We start from the raw sequence: 18,559 nt of genomic DNA on the forward strand, positions 1-18,559 counted from the left end.
CACCTGTTACTCAAAACACTCGTCACTACCTCTTCATTTTAGAAAGGAGTCCGATAGTGTGCATGCATGGTCACTGCTCCATACGAGATGCTGGTCTTACTATTGAAGGCAATGAGAATTTAACTGAGGTCATAAACAGTAATTTTTGGTAAAGTTAATTTGCAACTGAGAACAGTAATGGCGTTTGAGCCAGCACTGGCTGGCTGAAGCCAACATATTTCAACTATTCCCAGCATAAAGGTTTCAAAATAAAATGAGGAGGGAGGAGCTGTACCTTAAACACCAACTGCTTACGTGAGACACAAGAAAAGCTGTAGGTCAGACCACATATTCAGCTAACTCAGTATCCCATCTCAGTGTCCAGAGTAAGGCTTCCAAATGCATGCAAACACTGTGGCAAGAGTTTAACAGCCTAACCACAAACAGTTTCATTGTGGAAGTGCAACACAGATTATATGAACGCTGGACAAGATTTCTTTGGACTTCTTCCATTAAAAAGGAAGATTAGAAGGGGTTACAGGCTCACATTCAAAGACTTCACCTAAAGACACCCAAAGATGACTAACCTGCTATGCAGAGAAACACCAAGCTTAAGCAGGGTAAAGCATTAATGAAGTTTGCTTTACACACACACACACAGATATAAAGCACCTATCACCATATTGGTAAACACTTTTTGGAACCACTCTGATGACAGAGTAGACTACTTTAAAAGTTAGGTTACCTTTTAAAAAGCTGAAACAATGTGTAATCAAGTGGTTGATTTCAAATAGAATCCCTGGTGATTCCAGACTTGGCCCTCTGCAAGTATGAGATCAAATACACTAGCTTAAAACCCAAGCAAAGAATTTTATTCTAAAGCATTTTAACTTGAATTGAAAATGGATTAAGAGGCTGCACAAAATTACCACAGCTCAGCAGATGCGGATTAGCTTGTTAAGCTATTGCAACTCAGTATGTCAGTCCTCAGTCTCTCCATCCTCTTTTGAAAGGCTACACAGAATGCAAAAAAACAGCTAATTCACCCCTGTATTCTGAGATGATAACATCTCTGGTTGAAGAATACTTCAGCACCTCTACCCCATCCTCTCATAATACCATTCTTCCCCCGCTGTTCCCAGTAGGCCTTTGCGCTTAATTCAGATTCACTTCTTCCAAGGTAGACACAGTTTCTAATGCTGCAAAAGCTACAAGGAGCAGTATTGACAGCTTTTCCAAAGAAATCTGTAGTTGTCCTGCAACACTGATGTACTATGGTCTAACTAGAAACTGCTTTTACTCCACCTCCACGCTTATTTTCCATCATCGTTTACACAGATTACTTGATCACAATGTTTTTCTGTACTTTTACATTCTCCCTGACTTAAAAGTTTATGATCTTCTGTAGCTGTGATGAACAAAGACAGAAGTTTATACAAAGGTTTCTATATTTCCTCAGACTCTGAACATCAGTTGGTCCACTTCATTCTTCCCTTCTGCCTTACAGCAATTCCCAGAGTGACATAAGACAATTCCACCCTCATAAAAGAGACCAGCACAAAGTACTAATTATCCCTTTTATAGCATTCACTTCCAAATCAAGCAGGAAGCTCTAATTCCCACAGAGCCTCAATAATGCCTTTCAACAGGCAACATTTCACGTACTAGGTCCTTAAGGAGATGCCATATAGGCAACCTATACTTCTATTGGGAAGAATGAATACAGATATCCCCAGAAGGTCTGCCTTTGTTTTTCCTTTATCGTGCGCTTTCTTGTTGCCCCATCAAGTGAAAATCTATACTGCTTCCTTTTTAAATAAACATTCTGTGAAAAAAACACAGGTACAATTAAACATCAGGTATTATGTTAAGAATGCACCGACTCATTTGACTTAGTACTAGTGTGGTTAGGGTTTAAAACTATCACAAGCTTTAAAATGCATCTACCCTTTTTAAGATTAATCGAATACTAAGTGGAAATACCACCATACAGCTAGATGGGACAGTTTTCAACATCCTAGTGGCATCTTTTAAAACTACATTCATACATCTTTACTAGCTATTGCTGTTCACAGTCATTGAAAGATGTCAGAGTTCAGGCAACCTCTTCAGCTGAAAAGAAGAAATACATCAATGAAAATGAAAATTTTATTCAACTCCACAAAATACTATCAACCTATAGGTTTTTAAGTAATATAATACAACACATACACATGATATTCAGCTGCAGTGTTTAATAGTACTCTTTACAGACAAAAAGCACAAAAAAAATTGTTCTTTAATCCAATTGACTACAGCTAAGTAAGCAATGCTAAGTAAGCATTGCAGATTGAAAGGTGGATTTCTGTAACGGCACCAACAACCTGAGTTAAGACTTCTCTGTATTTCTAGTATCAAAGTCCAACTGAAAGTATTGCTAATTAGATAATTTTTGGAGTCATGTTTTGCAGACCAGCTACAAGGGTAGCAACACTACTTAATAATCTTGACTTCCTGAGTAGATGCTCCATGCTAAAGAAAGCATGGGTAACACTGGGGGGCAGAAGCACTTTTAACTTGCCACCAACATGTATCATTTGATGTAAAAAGACATCTTTCTCCTGAAATCCAACAGTCTAGGTTAGCACTAGCTTCCTTTGCCAAGTTTATTTCAAGAACACTTTATCTAAATGTTTAGTGTTAGTCCAGATCTGTGAGGTAGGTATGGCTGCAATAAAGAGGGAGAATGGTAAATGGATTTCAAATAATTCTATACATACAGGATAATCACAGGAAAGCAAATAATTCTTGGAAAAGAACTAGAAAATTGATTCAAAGCAGTCAACTATCAAAGCGATGGAAGACCACTGGCTTTCAAACCCATGCTACTGCATTCACTACTTAAAGCACAATCTCTTGCCAGCATTTTGAGGAGCAAGTCTTCCCTTTGTACAAGTAACAGAATTCTAGAATTGATAGAAACTTTAGTAGATGATACACAGCTCTAACAACACAGAAAAAACAACTACACACACATACACCAAAAAAAGAAGAGACAATATGTAGCATATAGAGAACATGTTACTTCAAAAATTGAGTCATCTCCTCACTCAGCTGTGCTGGTAGCATTTTGCAGAAGGCAAAAGCTAGCTTTTTTTCAGCCCAGCATTCAACAGGCAGATGCAAGAGCACAGTGGCATCAGACACCACCAATGACAGCATGGAAGTGACGCACTCCTGGCTAGAGCTGGCAAGTTCACTGAGGCAGCAAAGCATTATACAACCTGATACAATTTTCCCAGTGATGGGACAAAGAGATGCTTCTGAAGTCTCCTAGGTCTTCAACAAAACACATGAAGAGCCCAGTCCCTGCCACGCACTAGATGCATGCTCATGCCAACCATGCCTTCCCCACTAGAAGGCAAACGGGGCTGCCTGCAGCCAGCCCAGCCAATAGCACCATGAAACATGGCATTTTTTGTTTAAAACGAATTTCAGAGAAGGGACGGAAATTTAAGTTGTTAGGTTCTTTAGAAGAGGTAGCTTAAATGACAAATATAAGGAGCCACAGAAGTTATTTATATTTGATGTGTAACTGAAGAAGAAATATCCAACACCACCGGCACTGACAGACAACCTTACTATTCACTCTGATTTTTCTCAGATACATTTTAGACAGGACATTCCTTTTTTTTTTTCATTTAAAAATACAAGTCTTGTTTCTGTACTCCAATTATCTGTCCTTCTTGCAATAAATCCTCTTGAGAATAACCTGATGCAGGAAAACACTTACTTTGCATAGGACATAATTCCCTATATGAGTGATTATTAGATTTTGTAAAACATGACCAGGCATCATCAAGCAATTATTTCTTTGTTACATAAAATATCTTTAGGCTAACAGACACAAACATTGGCTCGGTCACCTCCAAAATAACCTTTATAATGGAAAAAAAGAGACTATACACGTAAGACACATTTCACTAAGTTATCATATTCAAAAAAAATACATACATTCTTAATGTCTGATTCTTGAAAACAAATGTAAATCCATTTTTATGGTGAAGTCTTCCATGCTATCATCGCTGCAGTGTTCATAAGTAATTGTTAATAAATATATTTTTTTGAAATGGACTGAAATCAGAATCAGCATTTTCTTGGCAGTTTGCCATTAACAGATCAACAATTAGTTTGGTTTTGCACTAGCAGTGCCAGTGCTAGCAAGCTGGTGGCAATCCAGCCAAAAATTATTCTGTTTCAAGCTTGACTCCTGCCCAACATTAATTGAAATTGGTTTAGATCACCAGACAAATCACAAGATCACAATAGATCACAATAAAACTAACTGCTGTCACTTGACTATAAGAGTACATCAGACATTGGATATCACATAGCTGAAAAATGAATTTAATTTGTACATCTGCACAAGCTCTCCACAATATTCAATATTGGAGCATGTTATGTCCTAGGAAAGACCTTGATCACAGCAGCAGGTTTGCCATATATGAAGTCTGAGGTATAGGCAGCAGTCTCAGGGAAACCTGAAAGATGAGACATATCCACACTCTCATTCCCACTTGCAAATACTTGCTTTCATTCCATCGTTTAGAATTGGAAGTTAATTCACCAAAATAAAGCAATGTATCTGGAAGAGACATCTCTTGAGCATTTTTTTTATCCAACGAGAAACACAGAAATTAGACTTCGAGTTCTGAAAATTTCTCATATAATAGGTCATGTATTCTCATTTAAAATTGCAGCAATAATATATACCTTCAAAAACTTCCCTGAAAAAAAAATCCAGAACCCTGCAATGTTCTGGAGTAAGTCCTAGAAACTGGAAGATAAAGGAAAGTGCTGCTGCTCTCTTACTAGGGAGGTGAATATGGACCAAACTGGACAACAGAACTGTTTGTCACCAAAACACCCCAGTCCTAGTGCCCTCAAGTGTCTGGACACAGATCTCCACAGCTGCTGAAAGTGCTGAAAGTGCATCCTTAACTCGGAGCTGCCCTTCACAGACAGCAGACACAGTGAGTCTTCAAGGCTATACAAATGAGCTGTCTTTGACAAGCACATATATCCCTCCCCAAAGTTATTCCATTCTGGAATACCTTCTAGGAAATCTTAAAATGACTTGAAAGCAAAAGAAAATAATGAATAAATTATTAAAGCTAAATGCAAAAAGCTGTGCTGCATGTAGAAATAGAGTATGGCATTCTTTCAAACAAAATGCTGGCCATCTTAAAAATAAAGGTGTGCCTATTGGTACCTTGTAGCCAAATGGCTTATTGGGTAAACTGCAAATCAGGAGCACGGCATAGTAAGATACTTTCAAGGCAATTTTAAATTTTCATTACAGAGCCAAGCCCTGATCATCATCATTCACCCAGGCTTAAAACCTTATTTTAGTTGTTACTGTATAAAGTGGAGAGAGATAAAACATTTTATTTCCATTTGCAGCAGAAAGAAGTAATCCACACACAATTCAGTTCATTGCTTACATCAGACAGATATCAAATAAGTTCTTCCTTGAAAGTACAGAATCAACATTTGCTGGCCATTGGCCTGCTGCATCATATGAAAGCAAATATAGAGAACCCCACAAGGCAAGCTGCAATACAGATGCAGAAGAGGAACACAAATGGAAGTATAATTTTGGGCACATAGGTTGATTCTCTTAGCCAATCACATGAATTAAATACACATTACCCAAAATAAGTCTGGAACTACACACAGAAAAGTGTATGTTGTCTGCAAGGGATGGGTGGGAATCCATAAGTTTATGAAGTATGTTCATAAACCAACCACAATTACTGTTCTAAGAACTTCAGAATTGGCTTCTTATGCATATTAGTTGAAAAGCTGACCAAAAGTTGTTTCCACTTCATGGTTTTATGGTTTGTGTATGTCTCAAGCATAAGATTTAAAGCTAAGTCACCAAGACAGAAACAGTTTTTTAATCCAAGGCACGGATAAACTGATGTCACCTTCACCAGTAAAAGGAGTCTGATCTCTTCAAAATGAGTTGGAAGTAGTCCTTTTCTGAAAGAAAATATAACTGCATGTCTGCCGCTACTATATTTGCATATGTTTAAGAGATACTTTAAGAGCTTTTTAATTTCACCCACTTTTACTGATAGAATAGCACACAAAGTCCCCACACAAAACAGCATTATAGTCAAGTACAAGCCCCTACCTACATTAAAGATGGAACAGCTAAATATTTAAGCCCCAGAGCAGCTTGAGAGCTTTCCTTTATATTCAGATGTGTAACGGTACAAGATTATGGGGTGATGCTAATTTTTTCTGTGCTTGTCATTCTCGACAAACTCTGATTCTGGGGAAAATACATATAATCTTAATACTAATGAGGTTATATTTTCATGCCATTAAAAGCCATTTGACCAGTACTATGTGCTAGATAATGGATCGGATCATTCTTCTTAGTAATTCAATTACAACTCCTAGACTCTTCTAAAAATAAGTAGCATAATGTAAGTAGTGTGACTACTGGTAAGTAAATTACATCCAAGAATGACGTGAATAAGAATCTTATCTCTTAGATTCTGAGTGGAAGAGATAGCTATTTACAGATATAAAGAAGTGACTAATAGCACCAGAAAACTGATTATGTTGCCTAGACATACTACATGGAGGTGAAGAAGAGAAGGGAGAAAGGGGAGAGGGGAGGGGAGGGGGTTCAACATTTATGTATTTTTGAAGTTGTTCAACTGCGTCTTAGCTTTTTTACATACACTAACCAAAATATAAATAACAGAATCTCAGGTAAAGCTGCCTGTTATGCTCACACTGCATGACCATTACATAACATGAACAAAAACACTTTTAGTGAGAAGATTATTCCCAGTCATGAGAGAAAAGAAACATCACGAGGTTTTCAATCAGTTATGATGTACTTGTATCACACACAGCTTGCTATGCAATTGATGTAATTGTGCTCATTTCTTCCTTTTTTTTTTTTTTTTTTAAATCAAATCTATAACTTAGGAAAACTGAGAAAAGTCAAATAAACACAAAAGAACTGAACACTTAGGGATAAAACGAGTGGCTGAATAAGCTCCTCCCTCAGATAAGCAGCAACTGAGTAATTGCCTGACAGGACACACACATATACTGACTTGTCCTATTAAGTAACAGCTGCTACACAGGAAGAGAAGTTACAGCCAAGTTTTCTTGATGTTTTCATACCTCAAGACTCATTTAAATTCACACTCAAGGTAAGAAACACCTGCAGGAGAGAAGGAATGGTATGTGCTAGAGCAACTCTTCAAGTAGCGTTTTAAAGAAGATTAGAAGCTCCATTGCTTGGATTACTTAGTGTTTCTACATTTAACTGCAGGTAGTTTGGGAGTATATTCCTCCAGAAAAGATGTACATTATCCATGTACATTCTTAAAATTTGTCTTTAGCTTATAGACTTACTGACTGCTGGAACAGAAAAAAAACCCTGTAATTGCTGAATAATTATTGTCTTACATTTGAAAAATGTTGACATATTTCTACTTAATACAAACAAACAAGATTTCCTGGCTACACTTAAGCGATATGATTATTCAATTATGGTTACTTTGGGCTTTTTCTTCCCCACTGCTGTATTTATGTTCTAAGAAAAATGCACGTCATCTGTTCTGCTACCAGCTCCTGTTCAATCTTTAGTTTTACACTGGCAAATGCCAACTGAATTCCTGCCAGCGCAGCAGAGGAAGAGTCCTCCATTTTCTAGAGCAAACCTGGAACCTCCTACCCGACATGACAGACAGGACCATCACAGCAGTGGTGTTCCATGTTCCCAAGACAGCTTGCCTAGATGAAATATACATAGCTCCCCATAAGCCTGGTATATTGCACCTAAACAAGCTAACAGGTTGAATCTGGAATTAAAAAGGGGATCTAGGCAGGGAGACACTGCTCCATGAGACTTCAGCTCATGAGATAAGAATATCTCCAGATTAACCAATTTTCCCTTTTCCCTCCTAAGACTTAGTTTACTGACCTCATGATTCTTAAAGAAAAAAAATAATGAACCGATACTTCTATTAAATAAAAGTACAAAAAACAGAAAGGAACTCTTAAAATTTTGTTTCTACTCATACCTATCCAGGATCGCCTGCATTCCAGCTGCATTCATAGACTATACAGCCTATACAGGTCACCTGCCCTGACCAACTGATGGCTAAATATGTTAAGCTTGAAATACCTGCCCACAGAGAAGAGAACTAGAAGACTAGAAGTTTAGTGCACCTGTTGGAAGCTCAACTGGCATCAGCATTTCTGGTGATGCTGTTCTACACACAGAATCAGGACCCAAGTACTCAGAGTTAATAGCCTGCAGAGAGATATCTTTTTTCTTTTTTTTTTTTCTTCACCCCACACTACCATACTACACCAAAGACAGAATTAGCCACAACACTCCTGGCTACAAGTGTCTAGTATAACGCGGTTTCCCCATACACTCAATACTCTTCTACTGTGTCAAGATCTTGTACATTAAAGTGAATGGTACAAGTTACAGAAATACAGAAGTGCTTTCAAATAGTAATTGGAGCAATTACAATGCTCCCTGAAACAGCTTTAAGTGGAATACTGATAAGAATGCCAAAGTCACTAGAAAAAAAAGTTTTGTTTAACCAGCTAAAGCTTCCAGATCAGAAGAGCTACTTTCTCACAACAGAGAACACTTATCAACCAAAGGATTGCTAGTTTCTCCTATCAGCTCTCGTCCTGAACACAGCTTAGCAGTACATACTTTATGTTCTCCATGGTCTTCTAAATAAACCCCATTACACTTGGAACCCAGGAGAGCCATCAGCTTCTTTGGGGCTCCTTCCAGAAGGTTTGGCCTTCACCTGCTTTCCCCTGGGGTCAGCACAGCCCTTCTGCCGGTATAAACTCCATGCAGACCGTGCCTGGGAGCTCCCGTTGCTGGCAATAGCACAAACGGACCTTAGAAAATTCTCATAAGAAGGTGATCCAGTTGAGCCCCTGGCTCACTCAGAGTGCAGATTCACGATGTTTTTAGGTGTAGGTTGCTGCTGGAACTGATATATTCCAGGGCTGGTGCAAAGCAAGGGAGGACACCTGCATTACTGCTGTCAGCTGACAAAGAACTGGAGGGAAAGCATGCAGAGGTCAGATTTAATCCTTCTAGTTGCAGCAAGCACCAGGTTTGCTTCACAACCTGTAAAACTACACCATAATGAACACCACCAGCCACCTCCCTGCCCCCCAAAATCAGGAGAGAAACTGTGATCTTATGCATTACATTGTCATTATGAACATGACAACTTAACAATTTGGTAACCTGGCACGAACTCTGAACATTTATATCTCATCTGTAAGCAGTTAAAGTTAAGTGTCTCTCAAACAAAACACATGAAATAATTCTCATTATTTCTGTCTCCATAAAAAATGCAATGCTAATATACCAACACAACTCCTGATTTTGAAGGGGTTAGCATAAGGGAACAATTTACTCTCCCCAAAGCCAGCCAGCAGCTGAAGTTGATAAGTGAGAGCACTAAACTTCCTGTTGCCATGGAAATGGAGCTTGGATCAGTACAAACAGATTTCAGAATTTAAAACCAAACCGCTCTCCATCTTACAGTCTCTGCTCCAACAGTTGTTTTCCTGGGAACCAAGGATTAGAGACATCTGCCGTAGACACTAGTGATCTAGTAATGCATCCTGCCTCGTGACTGCTCCTTTTCATTTAGAGGTGGCCATCCCCTCACAAACTATGCACCATAGTGGTCAATCGCGTAGCAGCCAACCAGATACATTTACTAAACATGACAATATTCCAAAACTGCATTTCAGAGGGCAGATAGGTCACTAGTTACATGATGTTAATACGTACAAAGTAACTGCTTTACAGCCCAACTCTGAACCGTACTAAAACACGGAAGTCTTACCATGCAACACAAGCACAAGAGAATCACTGAAAATCTCATTTTTATTGTTAAAACACCCCACCACAGAGCCAGAATAGCTGAGCAAGAGAAGTGAGAGATTTCTAAACTGTAAAGATCCTGTCCTTAGGCAAGAACTGGAAAAGGTTCATTTTATCACTGCTAATCCAATGCTTCTGCAATAGCTGCTGCCCAGCATTAGAAGGGACAACTCCAACTTGTTGATTACAACTGCAGGATGCTCACTGGCAGCTAAGACAATTTACCAATGGTATTTATGGCTCCTGTTCTTTGTGTTTGGCAAGAGCAGAGCAAGAGTAATTTTTATTTCTTTTTGTAGTAGTTGCATTGATTTTGCAACTGATGACAACACTCCATCTGCTCTCAGACAGTTTGGTGCCTCTGCCAATTTCTTCCCAAACATATTGCTTTCTCCAGGCTTCACCAAGGTTGTTCTAGTTCGAACTGTTCTTTTATCAGTTTTGAAGGGGCCATTTCAAGTTGCGAGCAAGAACTTGTGGTATGAACATCTAACTCTGTGCCCTAATCACAGGGATCAGCAGACAAGTAGGTGGTACTTCAAATGACACTCCCTTCCTGCAAGATCGCCACCTCCAGATGTCTGAGGATATGGCCAATGGCTTCAACAGAGCCACTGGTTCCTGAAATAAAAAGTGTCTTGAGGCTACTTAGAAGAAGCAGAATTTAAAAAGAACCAAACCAACCCTTTATTCTAAGAAAAGCCAAAAAAAAAAAAAATGCCCCATGGAAGTCAAGGTTTTGATCAGCATTTAAAAATGCAGCCAAGCAAAGTAAATTCCTCTCAGACTTGCTTCTATGGCAGAGGGGATTTTTTTTCTTATACAAATTTGAGATTCGACATTCTTACACAGCAAGCTCAATTCTACTGCAAAACAGTGTAAACTGAACAGATGGAAGGAATCGGTTTACACTTGTTTGCCCAACACCTTTCATACACAGGGTTAAACATCAGAGGAATTAGCAAAAAGAAGATTTGAAAACCTGAATATTTTAACTTAAAAGGCACTTACCAAGGCAGAAGCATACACAAATAGTTTCACTGTTTTCTCCAGCTTTTATACAATGATCAAGCTACCTTTACACCATGCATAGGGATTTACAATAAAGTTATTCCTCCCAAAATATGATAGCTCATCTTATAACAGCAGATAAGTGAAAAATAATCTCCCAAAATTCATGTACAAAACTCTTTTATCAATCCACCACAGAAAAATGGATTGCAAGGTCAGAGAATCCTGAAAAGTGCTAAGCAACAATAACTTCCAGCAGCTCAAGGAAGAATTACAAGTATTTAAACTCCCATGGGCTAAGATAAGCAGCAGTCTGCTCATCTGAATGTTTCATTTGAAAGTAGGCAAGTAGGTTAGTATGAAATGGTGTTCCCAAGCAATAATCCCAACAGGATGAATGCAGAAAACAAATGCTTTAATCCCTTTCATACAGTACAGATGTATGTGGATTCATTTACCATTAGGTTCTGCCCAGAGTCAAGGTGGGTCTGTGGCATGCAGATTGGATTAGATGATCTAAGCGCTTCTTTGGCATAACACCTATCTGAAATCATCTATCCTACCTGTTGACAGCAAGAGCTATTTTGTATGAAAATAGTTTGCTTGTAAACATAATAATCCTTTCTTCCAACAGTTTGCTTTTTCTTCTAATCTCACCAACTATGTAAATAAAGAAATAAAGAAAGCAAATTGTGGCAGGTTAAAGAGAAAATCATCAGGTGTCGACCTTACCTGACTCCTGAAATTTGTCCATGATGCTTTTAAAACCCAGGACCACAGTGTTAAGCCTAGAAAAACAAGGGATTTGAAATAAGCCTTTTTTCTTCTCAAAGACCTACAATATGTAAGAAACTTTTGTTTCTCTAATTGTAATTTCTGAGATAATTGCTGAAAAGCTGAAAATTTTGAAACAACCACCAACCTCTTTGCACTGAGGCACTAGACTGAGATTTGTCTTTGTATCAGGAAAAAAAAAATAGACCAATTCAGTGGCTACATCAAATACAGCAGCTTGTTTTGGCAACCTAATTTTTAGAAGATCAGATTAGCTACTCAGCTTTAATACTCTTGTTTTTTGAATTAACCATCTGTTCTGCAACATTTAGAGACAGACAGACCTAGTAAAGTAGGATGTCAATCTCCAGGTCTTGGGGGATAAAACACTTCTACATATGCCAACAACAGACAAACAGATCTCAAAGCAATATTCAGCTCTACCAATCAGGAACTCACATTGCTGATTTTTGTATGTAGACTGTGGTTTCATTTTATTCAATTAGCAAGAGAAATTCAGGCCAACTCAGTACACGTCTTAATCAATTAACCCCCAAAAGGGAACAACCTTGAAAGACTTTATAACAAAAAGAGTTCCATTTACAACAGCTGTAGCTCAGATCTTAATCTAGCCCTTTTGAAGAAGAATACCAAAAATAATGCATGCTGTTCCACTGGTGCATGGTAATTGTCACTGTAAAGGAAGTGACAAATTCTTAAGTGAAAAATACAGTTAGAAAGCACCCCAAATGCAATGATTGATATTTTTAATGCACGGGTACCGTGAAAGTATGGAAGCGTCTTTTTCCCCTACTTGAAGGGATGTACAGAAGCACACAAACGCTCCATTATGTCAAGCTACCAAATACAACAGGATTTATAGGTGTTGCTTGACTAGTGAACTTTAACAGACACTTTAATCAAGTGATCCCTTTAAGGCAACACACCATCAAAGAGCCATTTGTTTCAACAGACCATCAACCTAAGTGGATAAAAGATGGCCAAAGTAGGCAGGCTACAGAAACATTTGACAAACTCAGAGTTGACAGATCTTTTAATACCCTTCTCCATCTAAAACCTGCTTCCAACAACACCAATATGTACTGTGCACATTGCCTCCAATATGAAAAATGCTATGGTTTGCAACTGATACTAACTTCTGGAGATTCTGTTGTAGTGCTATGCCCTACTTCCACAGCACAATCAGTAATAAGGGCTTGTTGGTCCCAGACACTTAATTCTGACCTCCCAGACCTTCTTACTCCCTGTACAACAGCTTTGGTGATGAGCCTGGGTATTACCGTAAGGCTGGTAGCACTGCAGTACTACCAGTATTGCCTAATTCAATCCTAAATGAAAAACTGGAACACCACATCCCTATAGACGCAGGGCCTTCTACAATTAACTTTTCTGTACCCATTTGTCAAGAAAATCTCAATCAACTCTGGCAACATACTGATACAGGCCAATTCACGTGTTCTCTCATTGTTGCACACAAAAACCTGCATTCACTGCACATCTGCTTTCCGTAGCACCAATTACTGTATTTGGAAAAAAAAATGATAGTGACACAGCTCTTCTGCAGCCCACCTCAGCTAGCACTGGGTCACTGCTTTTAGGATCAGCACAATGTGTGCACATCGATGTGTTCCGTGCTCAGATTTCAACTGCAGCCACTTTTCTTTAGGTGATAGATTGTCGTTTACTGAATAAAGGTGCTAAATTATTGGCTTCTAACATAAGCCTGAAAGCAGTTAAGTCAAGTCGTACCTTTTTACCCAAATGACAAAGTGATTCCTCAAGAAACCATTCTGACACTTTGCAGTGACTCTAAATTACTACCACATTTTGATTTAGAAAATAGAGAAGTTATTAGGATTGATAATTATTGATGTATATGACTAAACAATCAGCAGGAGATGCCAGAATATACTGCAACCTAAGATTTCCCTTTAAATCTCCCATGATTCAGTTTAGGCTCTCTTAAGGGAACTTTTCATTTACTGTTCCTTAGTTAAGAAACTCAGGATTTTAAAATTCAGGTACCTACACGTAAGTAAACACATGCTGTGATGCTTATATTTGCCAGACTTAAAGAACTGATGCTGTAGTTGCTAAGTACTTTTGATTAAGAGACCATTTAGTGATCTTCGTGTTCTTAGCCCTGATAAGTTTTGTCTCTTCTCCATCTACTATTGCCATCTTACAAATTTACTTCATCTATTAGCTAATATAGTAAAACAGCAAAGAATTACACCCCCCATCTGCCAATAGCCTATTCTAGCATTGCTTTTACCAGAAAATGGTAATTGAAAGAAAGAAAATAAGGTTTTCATCTGAAAGGTACACCAATCCACATATTCCATATAGATTTTACAAATTGTGTAAAGTTTATGCAAAAGTGCTTGAAATGAAGTCTTCCTAGAACCTTCTTTTCTCCAGGCTGAACTGCCCCGGCTCTCTCAGCCCTTCTTCATAGGAGAGGTGCTCCAGCCCTCTGATGATCTTTGTGGCCCCCCTCTGGACTCACGCTAACAGCCCCACACCTTCTGGTGCTGGGGGCCCCAGAGCTGGCTGTGGCACTCCAAGTGGGGCTTCACAAGGCAGAGCAGAGGGGGACAATCCCCTCCCTGGACCTGCTGCTGACCATGCCTGTGTTGCTGCAGCCCAGGGTGCAGCTGGCCTTCTGAGCTGTGCTGGCACGCACTGCTGGCTCATGCCGAGCTTTTGGTCCACCAGAACCCCCAAGTCCTCTCCGCAGGGCTGCTCTCAATGAGTTGTTCTCCCAGTCTGTCCTCATGTCTGGGATTGCCCCGGTCCAGGTACAGCACCTTGCACTTGGCCTTGCTGAACCGCATTGGGTTCGCGTGGGCCCACTTCTCAAGCTTGTCCAGGACCCTTTGGATGGCTTCCCTCCCTTCTCCTGTATCAACTGCACCATTCACATTGGTGTCACCTGTAAACTTGCTGAGGGTGCACGCAATCCCACTACCTATGTGGTTGATAAAGATATTCAACAGCACCCGTCCCAAGACAGTCCCCTGAGGGACATCACTTGTCACCAGCCTCCACCTGGACACGGAGCCATTAAGCATGACTCTCTGGGTGTGGCCATGGAGCCAATTCCTTACCCACCAATAGCCCGCTCCTCAAATCCATCTCTCCCCAACTTAGAGATAAGGATGATGTGTGAGACCATGGCAAAGGCCTTACAGGAGTCCAGGTAGATAACACCAGTGGGTCTTCCCTTGTCACCTGATGCAGTCGCTCCATCATAAAAGGCCACCTGATTGGTTAGGCACCATTTGCCCTTGGTGAAGCCATTCTGGCTGTCTCAAATGACCTCCTGGTCTTGCATGTGCTTTAACACTGCTTCCAGGAGGGTCTGTTCCACAATCTTCCCAGGCACACAGGTGAGGCTCACCAGCCTGTAGTTCCCCAGGTCTTTCTTTTTTTTTTTTTTTAAATGGGAGTGATGTTTCCTTTATTCCAGTAATTAGGGACTTCTCCTGACTGCCAACTTTATTAAAAACTGTTCTTTTGCTCCCACTTCAAAGCCTGTAGCTCAACACTGATTTAATCACAGCAGGGCAGCAGTGGGGTGTTTCTTTAAGTCTCAGTTATTATCTGTGAATTATAAACTTGCCTGGGACACAAGCTGCAGAAGTCTAAATACATGAAGGAACATGAATCCACGCTTATTCCTTTCACAAAAGAAACGGCATCTAAACAAGCACACCTCAAATTCTGGATCTATTACTAGGTATGTTTCCCCCCCACATGCACCTTAATCAAATATGCATGTACAACATTCATGAATCCGATCTCATTGCTCCTTTCTTACAGGAAAGCATGTATGTATGTATGTATATATTATATATAACTCCTTATGTCTCCCATCATGTGAATGTATACACTGACTTTTGGTAAGACTACCCTAAACAGAAGGATTTTCTTTATACTTGATGCATTCTGAATTATGATCTCTAGTGTTTACTGTGTTTATTGCCTTTTTTTAAGCTAAAAAAATCATAAGGTATTTCAATATATAATATCTGTGGCAAGTTTCCCTAGAGCATGATTTCTGCCCGTCTACTGCGTTTAAGTACAGAACCATTAAATTCCATATAAAAATTCAGCTTCTGGAAAGCTAAGAATTTACCTAAAATTTGCAGAAAGGTCACATCAACTTGTCCCATGCCAGCTTTTTAAATAAACATTCTGCATTAGCCAGAAAAATGAAGAGAAAGTCCAAGAAATTCTTTATTAATCCAGCCGAAGTTCTATGAAGATAAGTGAAAAACTTTACCAAAACCCACTTAAGACCGCGGATGCATGGTGGATGCATGGTGGTTGCATGGTACAAACACCTCTTAAAAAAAAGAGAAAATAACATCACAGAATTTGTCAGGCTGGAAGAACCAGTGAGAGCCTCTTGCTCAAAGCAATACCCACACTCAATTCAGACCAGGTTGCTTTCACCAAGAGCTGAAGATGGAGAATTTTCTCCAGAAAATGAAACTTGTGACTCTTTATGTACCTAACACCTGACCCTAACAATGATGCACTTCAGAAAGCACTCAACCTAGCCTCAAGCCAGTGACAAATCCTGACCTTTTTCTTTGTTAAGTACTTTTACACTTAATTAAGTTCAGAGCCATTAAGTTACTCCAGTTTTTCAAAACATTTTAAAGGCTTTTCTTAAAGCACAAGTACCACCCCAATATTAATGCTTAATGCATTTTTAATCAAGTTATATTCACTTACAAGTGAGTCACTGGTAAATCTATACAAGCAGAGTTGTAGCCTAGTCTCAGAAGACAGCTAGCGTTCTGACTCATTTTAATAAAGCTACTGGGTCTCTCACAGCCAGGAAGCAGTGTTTTTAAGTAGAATAAATCAACTTGAATTTCACGTGAATGACATGGAAATAAATTTGCATATTATTTTTAGTGTGAATTGTCAATTTATTTCCCTAATTTGAGATACCATACAAATCAGTACAAACTCAAACAGACAAAAGCAAGCTTACACAAGAAGTGATTTGTACACAATATTTGTTTGTGGATGTTGACTTGAATAGAGTCACACCAAGTCACTGTTTACTTCATTCTCTACCACCTACATCTGATTCTTCAGATACACCCAATCAATAAAGGCTGAAGCTTAAGAGCATCTCACAAATACCAACATACAAAAAAGGCAACATATGAGAATAAATGGCATGTAGGAATGTGTTACTTTGTCACTATGCTTAAATAAACCCGTGCTTTAGGCTTAAAAATAAAAAAATCTGTTAAGCGTGTAGGCTTGTTTCAGATACAGATCCCAGGAGGTTTAAGAAAGTCAACATAGGTGATTTGAGATGGTTGGGAGTTTCAATACTCAATGAACAAATACTGGCAAAAAAAAAAAAAGAGAAACTGCCATCATGGTATCTATCTTTGAACATTAACCCATGATCACAAGACTGCATCTCCTCTTTCCAGACTGCTCTCCAGGTCAAAAAGTGACAGCATAAGGATAGACAACTTGGTACCACACAATTCTTCAACAGGAGCAGAGAAGGCCAGAAGACAGGCTTCTTTCCTGATGGACTTCCAACAGCACAAGAGACTGCAAAGACATCCTTGCGCTCCCATCAACAAGTACTAAGGACAAGGTCCAGGTAAGTGAACCCAGTTCAGGTGGAGAAGAAAGTTCCAGTCACTTCCCACAGGTGATACTTCCTCAAAGATCTCCCAGGCAACTCATTCTGCAGAAGCTTATGCAAAAATTCACCATATATCTTTATGCTCCCAAAGAAAGTTGATTTTGGATTAAGATATTACAATCCATGCCAGTGGAGTTATGAATAGAAGTCTTAAATAAAAATATGCACGCAAATAAAGCAATAAAGATAGGTCATTTTAAGATTTTGGAATAACTGAGAATTGAAGCAAAAACCTGAAGTTTGCATAGGAAGAGAGGCACATGTAGGCACAAGACACCAATTCAGACACATCAAGCCTCTGCCTTGGGTTCACACATTGTCAAATCACCCTGAGGAAAGAAGTACTACTAGTGCAAACAGTACTGTTACAAATTTCATAGGTGTGCTTGGCTATAGTTTCAATGAAATTAAGTCACATGAGCAAAACACAGAAAGAACATACATCGACACATCTATAGTGTTAGTGCTAACCATGCCTTTGTGACAAACAGAAACTGTATGGCCAGTGCGGCCAGCAGGGCTAGGGAAGTGATTGTCCCCCTGTACTCAGCTCTGGTGAGGCCGCACCTCAAGTACTGTGTTCAGTTTTGGGCCCCTTGCTACAAGAAGGACATCAAGGTGCTCGAGCGAGTCCAGAAAAGGGCAACGAAGCTGGTGAGGGTCTGGAGAACAAGTCTTACGAGGAGCAGCTGAGGGAGCTGGGATTGTTCAGTCTGGAAAAGAGAAGGCTCAGGGAAGACCTTATCGCTCTCTATAGGTACCTTAAAGGAGGCTGTAGCAAGGTGGGGGTTGGTCTATTCTCCCATGTGCCTGGTGACAGAACAAGGGGGAATGGGCTAAAGTTGTGCCAGGGGAGGTTTAGGTTGGATGTTAGGAAGAACTTCTTTACCAAAAGGGTTGTTAGGCATTGGAATAGGCTGCCGAGGGAAGTGGTTGAGTCACCATCCCTGGAGGTCTTTAAAAGACGTTTAGATGTAGAGCTCAGTGATATGGTTTAGTGGAGGACTTGTTAGTGTTAGGTCAGAGGTTGGACTAGGTGATCTTGGAGGTCTCTTCTAACCTAGATGATTCTGTATGCATCTCAGGCTGATAAAGAGTACAAAGTAAACAGACATCCTGACAATGGGCCC

The 18,559-nt window shown here is 39.5% G+C and overlaps 1 protein-coding gene across 6 annotated transcripts in view; it reads right to left on the reverse strand.

The window, feature by feature from the left end:
- RASSF8 (Ras association domain family member 8) overlaps positions 1–18,559 on the reverse strand; it is an 88,821-nt gene that overhangs the window by 55,869 nt on the left and 14,393 nt on the right. For 4 of the 6 annotated variants that reach the window (XM_083822123.1, XM_083822128.1, XM_083822125.1 and 1 more), the window contains one exon: positions 11,675–11,730. The exons of the other annotated variants lie outside the window; for them this stretch is intronic. The gene's annotated coding sequence lies outside the window, so the exon portion shown is untranslated. The remainder of the gene's footprint in view (positions 1–11,674; positions 11,731–18,559) is intronic. 6 annotated transcript variants of the gene reach the window in all.

Source organism: Anser anser (genome assembly GCF_964211835.1).
Source record: "Anser anser genome assembly, chromosome: 1".
Taxonomy (NCBI): Eukaryota; Metazoa; Chordata; class Aves; order Anseriformes; family Anatidae; genus Anser; species Anser anser.